The 7,425-nt window shown below is 32.2% G+C and overlaps 2 pseudogenes; both read left to right on the top strand.

Moving 5' to 3' along the window:
- The first annotated feature begins 403 nt into the window (after positions 1-403).
- On the top strand, positions 404-1,227 carry LOC120207131 (annotated as a pseudogene).
- Positions 1,228-5,192: 3,965 nt separating this feature from the next.
- LOC120207192 lies at positions 5,193-6,921 on the top strand (annotated as a pseudogene).
- The last annotated feature ends 504 nt before the right edge of the window (positions 6,922-7,425 follow it).

Raw genomic sequence — 7,425 nt, 5'->3', positions numbered from 1 at the left:
TCCATATTAGCTACAGATTTTGTCCATAATAAGGATTTGGACCATTAGCCCGAGCTGTGCTGTGGGTCTCCCATCTTAATTCCTTTTTGAGCTTCTATGGGAAAGTATGAACTAGTAGAGTGGAAGACAGCTTTGCTTTGATGGTTAAAGCTTAATGTTAATACATTTTCGCGTCTCTTTCTTAGCTGGTTAACAACATTTAATTGAATTTGACGTCTGAACAACCCATAAAATAAAGTTTCCTGTCCAAAGCCACCAACGGTAGAACCAACACATTGCACATTCTATAGAATTCTGACAGAAGGGAATGACCGACCATAGGCTGATATGTTGTTTTGTGTGTAAATCTTTGTTTTTTTGTTTTGTTGGATAGTATCATAATATTCTGGGATGCCATTATTGATCAATTTATGTCCCACAGGTGGAACAAGCTGTCGAGGTTTATCACGATGAACAATACAAATCCAGAAGATGGCACTTCCCCTCCCACAACTTCACCCTCTCGGTTATTTGGACACTGTTCCTCTTGAAAGCCGATGTTTTCGAAGACATAAAGGGCATTTTCTCGGCAGAAACTCAGCTCCACCTCGACGAACTCGACGAAACGTGGACCGAACAGTACAAGGACTTCGATTATGCGGTGATCGCCGGTGGGAAATAGTATCTTAAAACCGTGAAATATCGAGAGAACAACACGGTGACAGGTTGCCATTACTGCCCGGGAAAGAACTTAATGGAAATGAGCTTCGAGTATGCGTATCGCAGGGCATTGAAGTTGGTGCTGAACTTCACAATGGATTCAAGTCACAAAGCATTCGTGTTCCTTCGAACGACGACGCCGGACCATTTCGAGAACGAGGAATGGTTCAGCGGAGGGACCTGTAATAGAACCGAGCCGTTTAAAAAAGGCGAAGTGGATACGAAAGATGTAGATACCGTGATGCGTGGTATCGAGATGGAAGAATTCGAGCAGGCGGCTTCTCTAGGAGCTGAAAATGGGGTGACGTTGAAATTGCTGGATACCACCCGCATGTCTCTGCTGAGGCCGGACGGGCATCCGGGACTGTATAGGCAGTTTCAGCCATTTGCAAAGGATAAGAATGCTAAAGTGCAGAATGATTGTTTGCATTGGTGTTCACCAGGCCCCATAGACTCTTGGAATGATATTGTGATGGAAATGGTAGTTAGAGGACCACACCGATGATTAACCATATTTTTGGTTTGGATTTGAGATACAAAAAATGTTCCTTCTTTTTCCTTTCTTGTGAATGATAATGGCATCCAAGACAACTGAGAAATTTCTTCTCTTCATGTATTGTTTTGTTTAATATACCATACTCATTCGATACCCATTTGATTTTAATCAACTAATTCAAATTGTGTATTATAAAATTTTTCTTAATCTAGTTTATTTCATTTATGTTAGGATCATGCCGTTTATGAGGTTTTGGTGGTCCTGGGCGAACGAAAAAATTAGCCCCTAATCAGAGGTTTAACTTACAATTTGTATTTATCTTCGACAACGTTGTGTTTATCGTTATTGTGAACATAACATATGATATTGTGGTCATTGCAAGTATCGTGATTGTGGATTTTTTAATAACATATACAATTGTGGAGATACGATTGTTGATATTATAGTTTTAGACTATGTTGTTACCATTGCATAACAATCATTGTGGTGGTTACATATCGATATTTAAGTAATTAATCATAATAATAAGTGTTGAGAAAAATAAATTTTAAGGATAGCTTCATAATAGTAAGTATTAAAAAAATGAATCCGTGATAATAAATATTAAAAAAAGTAAATTTTAAGAATATGCTTATAATAATAAGAATTATTTAAAAATTGAACCTACAATAAAAAGTACTGAAAAAATTAGATTTATAACAACAACGAAATATTAAAAAAAATTAATTTTAAATTATGCCCTTAATAAAAAAAATATTGAAAAAATTAGACCCCTGATAATAATTATTGAAAAATTGGACCTTTAATAATAAATGTTAGAAAATACTGACAAAAAATTGGACATTTATACAAATATTAAAAAAATACATTATAAAAATAAGCCTCTAATAATAAAAATTAAAAAAATAAACACATAATAATAACTATTAGGGGAAATTGAAATATAATATCAAGTATTTCAAATAATTGTGCCATATAATACATTATAAAAATTATGGGCCTTGGGCAGATACCATTCATGCTCAAGCCCAAATACGACACTGGTTAAAATTTGAATTTCTAATTTTATTTAGAAAATCTAATATCTTATTTTATTAAACCAACTAATTATTATTAAAAGATTCTAAATAACTACAACCTCTTGTTTCTTCAAATAAGAAATTTGGACTCTTGATGGTGGAATAGGGAAATCCCGGACAGCCACAGCTCTTTTATGAAATCTTAGTGACTGTTTGTTTACTTCAAAATAATTAAGCGTTGAATGATTCAGAGACTCTGTATGAATTAGCTCTGAATGTGACATGTTGTTTGATAATGACTCTAAATAATTCAGAATGTACTTCTGTGCTGAATCATTCAGTATTGTTTTGCTGAATCATTCAGAGGTGAGAAACAAACAGTCTGAATGCTGAACGGTTCAACATTCAATGCTAAATGGTTCCATTCAGAGCTGAATGGTTTCATTCAGAGCCAAACAAACATCCCCTTAGTTTTTTTTCCTTTTATTTTCACAGCAGGTAAACAGTGTAATTAATTAGCCCAATAAAATATATAAAAGTTTATTTAGAGATCTATAATATTTATTACAATAATTTAAAACTCGTCTTTTTATTTAATTTTTTACTATGATGTGAAAATTTAATAAAAAATTATATTTTATTGAAACTCGTCACTTCGAGTCTTTGATGTGATAAATTTAAATAAAAAAATATTTTTTTTAAAATTTATCATTTCGACGTGATAAATTTAATGAACACTATAAAAAATATCGTAAATCCCAAAATAAATTTCTACTTACTCTATTTTCCTAAATAATTTACTCATTTGTCTTATATGGGGATAAATTTTAGAATGTATTTACGTGAGTGGATGTTGTTTTAAATATTTTACTCGTTATAGGAAATAGATAAATAGTAGAAATAAAAATATCAGATAGAAATGGGAAGAAAGTATCCCAACCCGTCCCACCCCTATACCCTCCTAATAATAGTGCTTACGTACGTGTATTCTCTTCATAGTTATCGCACTAGCTAGTAATAAATATGGTAGAAAGAAATATGAATTCTATCTCTATAGTATGATATTTATATGTACTTTATTAGGAATATATTTTATAACATTTTTTAAAATTTAATTTATAATATTTTATCAAAAAAATATTTTACTATCAACAATCAGTTAGTATAGTATGATCAGACACTAGATCCCTTAAATAAGGTCAGGGGTTCAAACTCTAACGTTTACGAATAGAATAAATTGGATTAAGAGAATCGTCCTTACCTCTTTAATATATATGATATGAATTAGTCAATCAATAGATAAAATATAATTGATTAATTCAATATATATATTACTACGGATAGTACAATACTCATTGGGCCGTAAGAGACAAACTTATATATTAAATATTCTCAAACCCTATCAGTGTTGGAATAATCGCCAGAAATCCATAGTAATTTACACTAATAAAATTCTTAAAATAAAGTTAATACCATAATAAGTTATTCTTGTCCATTTTCAAAATATATAAAAAGTAAATTATTATTTTTTAAACAATCAATTTATTTAATTTAAAAATTAATATGAAACTAAAAAAAACATTTATATTCAATATTCTAGCTCAACTAATTACAAGTTAACAGGTTATATTAAAATATTTATTTTTTAATACATAAATTAAAATACATTTTTAATAATAAATAAAATAAAATAAAATAAATATTTTAATATAATAGGAAAATAGCTTCCAGAAGTCTATCAGATGGTACAATCTGTATGGTTGTTTTCTCATGTCATTTACCATTTGATATCATCGTCGATACTAAATGTATCGTATAATACATAAACTTAGCTATAAATGAAAAATGATTGTTTTTTGATATATTTTAAGTATTTCCCCAAACCATACCCCATCATAGATTTGGACGTTCCACCAGAATCATTTTTTATAGTAATTCTCATTAATAAAATTCCAAACAAAAATAACTTTTAGTGGAAAAAAAAGTAAAAATACCTTTTTCTCAATTACCATTACGTGAAAATTATATAACGTTTAGTTTAGGTTTTAGTATCTAACGTTAAAAAATTAATAGAATTATTGACATGCCATTTTTTTCAATGATGATATGTTATTATTTTATTGTGGTACGTCAACACCACTATTAAATTTTTAACGACGAGATATCAATATGAAAAACTAAACAAGATGTAAGGTATAATTCTAAATAAAATACAATTTGAATACCAAAACAGAACAAAAAAATAATAGTTTAGATACTAAACGTGTAGTTTACTCTAAATCTTATTAATATTATCTATTTCCCATATTGAACGTAAGAAATTAAACACGTAAGATAACATAAGAACTATACATGGCAAGGTTAACAATACCTTAACCAGTGACATATATTAAAATAAAAACTCAATCTATACAATTTTAATATTTTGATATTTTAATTAAAATATTTTAATTTTTTATAAACAATTTAAAGATTATTCGATAATTAGGGAATATTCAATAAATTAACCTACACAACTCATAAAAAAATATCAAAAAATAATGTACATATGTTAATAAAAATATAAATATGTTTAATTAAATCTCTATGATTTTAGTTTAATTTTAGTTCTTACAATAAAAAACAAACTATATAACTATTAAAAATTATTTTTTTGGCATAAATCTCTTAATAATTATATTAAATCCATAATCCCAAACACAAAAACTCAAAAAGTCATTCTCCCTACTTTTATTCAAAAAGTGAGACAAAATATTTTTTTTAGTGTAATGTAATTTCAAGATATTATGTATATAATTTTTTCTGTAATTAATAATAATATACACTTTTTAAAATTTAAATTTAATTTTTTAAGAAAAATAATACTTCTATTTACTACTGAATTCGATGAAAATATTTTATATTTTACTTACTGGCATCATCGCCCGCATTCATCAAATAATAATTACATTATAAGTAGGAAATCTATTTCATCTAGAACTTCCTTTTTCCCATTTTTATCAGTCATCTTCTACTGTTGCCAGCACCAAAGCACAAACAAACAAAACGCCTTAATTCTCAAATTTGATGAACCCCTTCTCTCCTATATAAACATCGCCTTTTCTCGTCACTTTACCAGTATCTAAACCAGGGGAAAAACTCAGGGGAAAGTAACTGCCATGGCAAAAGCAGAAACACACCGTATAGTGATTCTGCCGACTCCCGGGATGGGTCACCTCATTCCACTCGCTGAGTTCTCTAAGCGACTGTCACCTTTGTCATCCCCATCGATGGTTCTTCTTCTCAACCACTTCAAAGATCAACTATCGATTCCGTTCCGAGCTGTGACTGTGTTTTTCTTCCTCCTGTCGAAACGGTGATCTCTTTAACGATGGTCCGCTCGCTTCCTTCCTTTCGGGATGTTTTGAAGTCGCTGGTCTCGAAGACGAAGGTGGTTGCTCTGGTGGTTGATCTTTTCGGGACGGACGCGTTTGACGTCGCTAAAGAATTCGGCGTCTCCCCCTACATATTTTTCCCTTCCACGGCCATGGCGTTGTCCCTGTTTCTTTACCTGCCGGTGCTTGATGAAATGGTTTCGTGCGAGTTCAGGGATTTGCCCGAACCGTTGAGAATACCCGGGTGCATTCCGATCCACGGGAAGGAACTGCTGGATCCGGTTCAGGACCGGAAAAACGATGCTTACAAGTGGGTCCTTCATCATACCAAGAGGTACAGGTTAGCTGATGGAATTATGGTGAACAGTTTCGTTGACTTGGAAAGTGGAGCCATCAAGGCTTTGCTAGACCAGACTGAACAGGGTAAGCCGCGAGTTTACCCAGTTGGTCCACTTGTTAACGTTGGTTCTAGTCGTGATGATGTGTCGGATTGTCTGAAATGGCTCGATGATCAGCCACAGGGGTCGGTTTTGTACGTGTCGTTCGGGAGCGGAGGGACACTGTCGTCGAACCAGATAGCCGAGTTGGCCCTGGGGTTGGAAATAAGCAAGCAACGCTTCTTGTGGGTCGTGAGGAGCCCAAATGACAAGGTTGCCAACGCCAATTACTTCAATGTAGAGAGCCAAAACGACCCTTTTTGCTTTTCTACCAAAAGGTTTCCTCGAGAGGACCAGAGGCCGTGGTCTGGCGGTGCCATCGTGGGCACCCCAGGCTCAAGTGCTGAGCCACGGCTCCACCGGTGGGTTCTTGACCCACTGCGGATGGAATTCGGCGCTTGAAAGTGTCGCTAACGGTGTCCCGTTGATTGCATGGCCGCTCTACGCCGAACAAAAAATGAACTCCGTGATGCTAACCGAAGACATCAAAGTTGCTCTGAGACCGAAAAGCAACGAAAACGGCTTGGTCTGCAGAGACGAAATCGCAAAGGCCGTTAAGGGTCTGATGGAAGGTGAAGAAGGGAAAGGTATTCGAAGGAGAATGAAGGACCTCAAGGAAGCAGCCGGGAAGGTGCTCAGCGAAAATGGGTGCTCCACCATGGCTCTCTCCGAGGTGGCTACCAAGTGGACGAATCAAGCAAGCATTTAGAAATTATAATCGTATCTTAATCCCACTCGTTTTTAAACTCGGTTGAAATCCTTATAATTATGCAATTTCAAAGAAACTGCTATTTCGCTGTATATGGCCTAGGTCCATCTGGTTGTAAAAATAGTTAGGCCATCATATGTTTTATACTATTTTTATTTTACTATTTATGTTATTTTTAATTAGTTTATTTGTAAATTTATCTCTAATAAATTATTATTATTATTATTATAAAATAATAATTCTACATAATTGATTGGTGACATTAATTTAACTTAAATATACATGACAATAAATGCAACAACATAATATTGTACGGAAATGTTGATTGTATAATTATCTCTATCTTTTTCTTTTCTTTTATTATTTATTTTATGTACGGATGGAAACCTAAAAAGTTAGATTAAAAATTTAAGCAACAGAAAATTATAAAATTTGATCATCACTAAAAATATAAAAATAATAAATATTTAAATTATACGATGATTTAAAGTCATTAAAGAATGCTATTAAACCCTAATATCCTTCAATCTATTTTTAAGTTAAATGTAAGAAGGCGAAAAAATTTATAAATACAAGTATATTTTGAATTCGTTTAAATATAAAAAAGTTATAACTATTTAGATATGTAGTATTCACTATTATTTTTGTTATAATAATATCTACATTGTATATTAAAATCATTTAATCATTG

This window comes from Hibiscus syriacus, unplaced genomic scaffold (genome assembly GCF_006381635.1).
Source record: "Hibiscus syriacus cultivar Baekdansim isolate YM2019G1 unplaced genomic scaffold, ASM638163v2 tig00014370_pilon, whole genome shotgun sequence".
Taxonomy (NCBI): domain Eukaryota; kingdom Viridiplantae; phylum Streptophyta; class Magnoliopsida; order Malvales; family Malvaceae; genus Hibiscus; species Hibiscus syriacus.
Note: the sequence above shows the minus strand (reverse complement) of the source record. Positions and strands in the feature narration are given on the sequence as shown.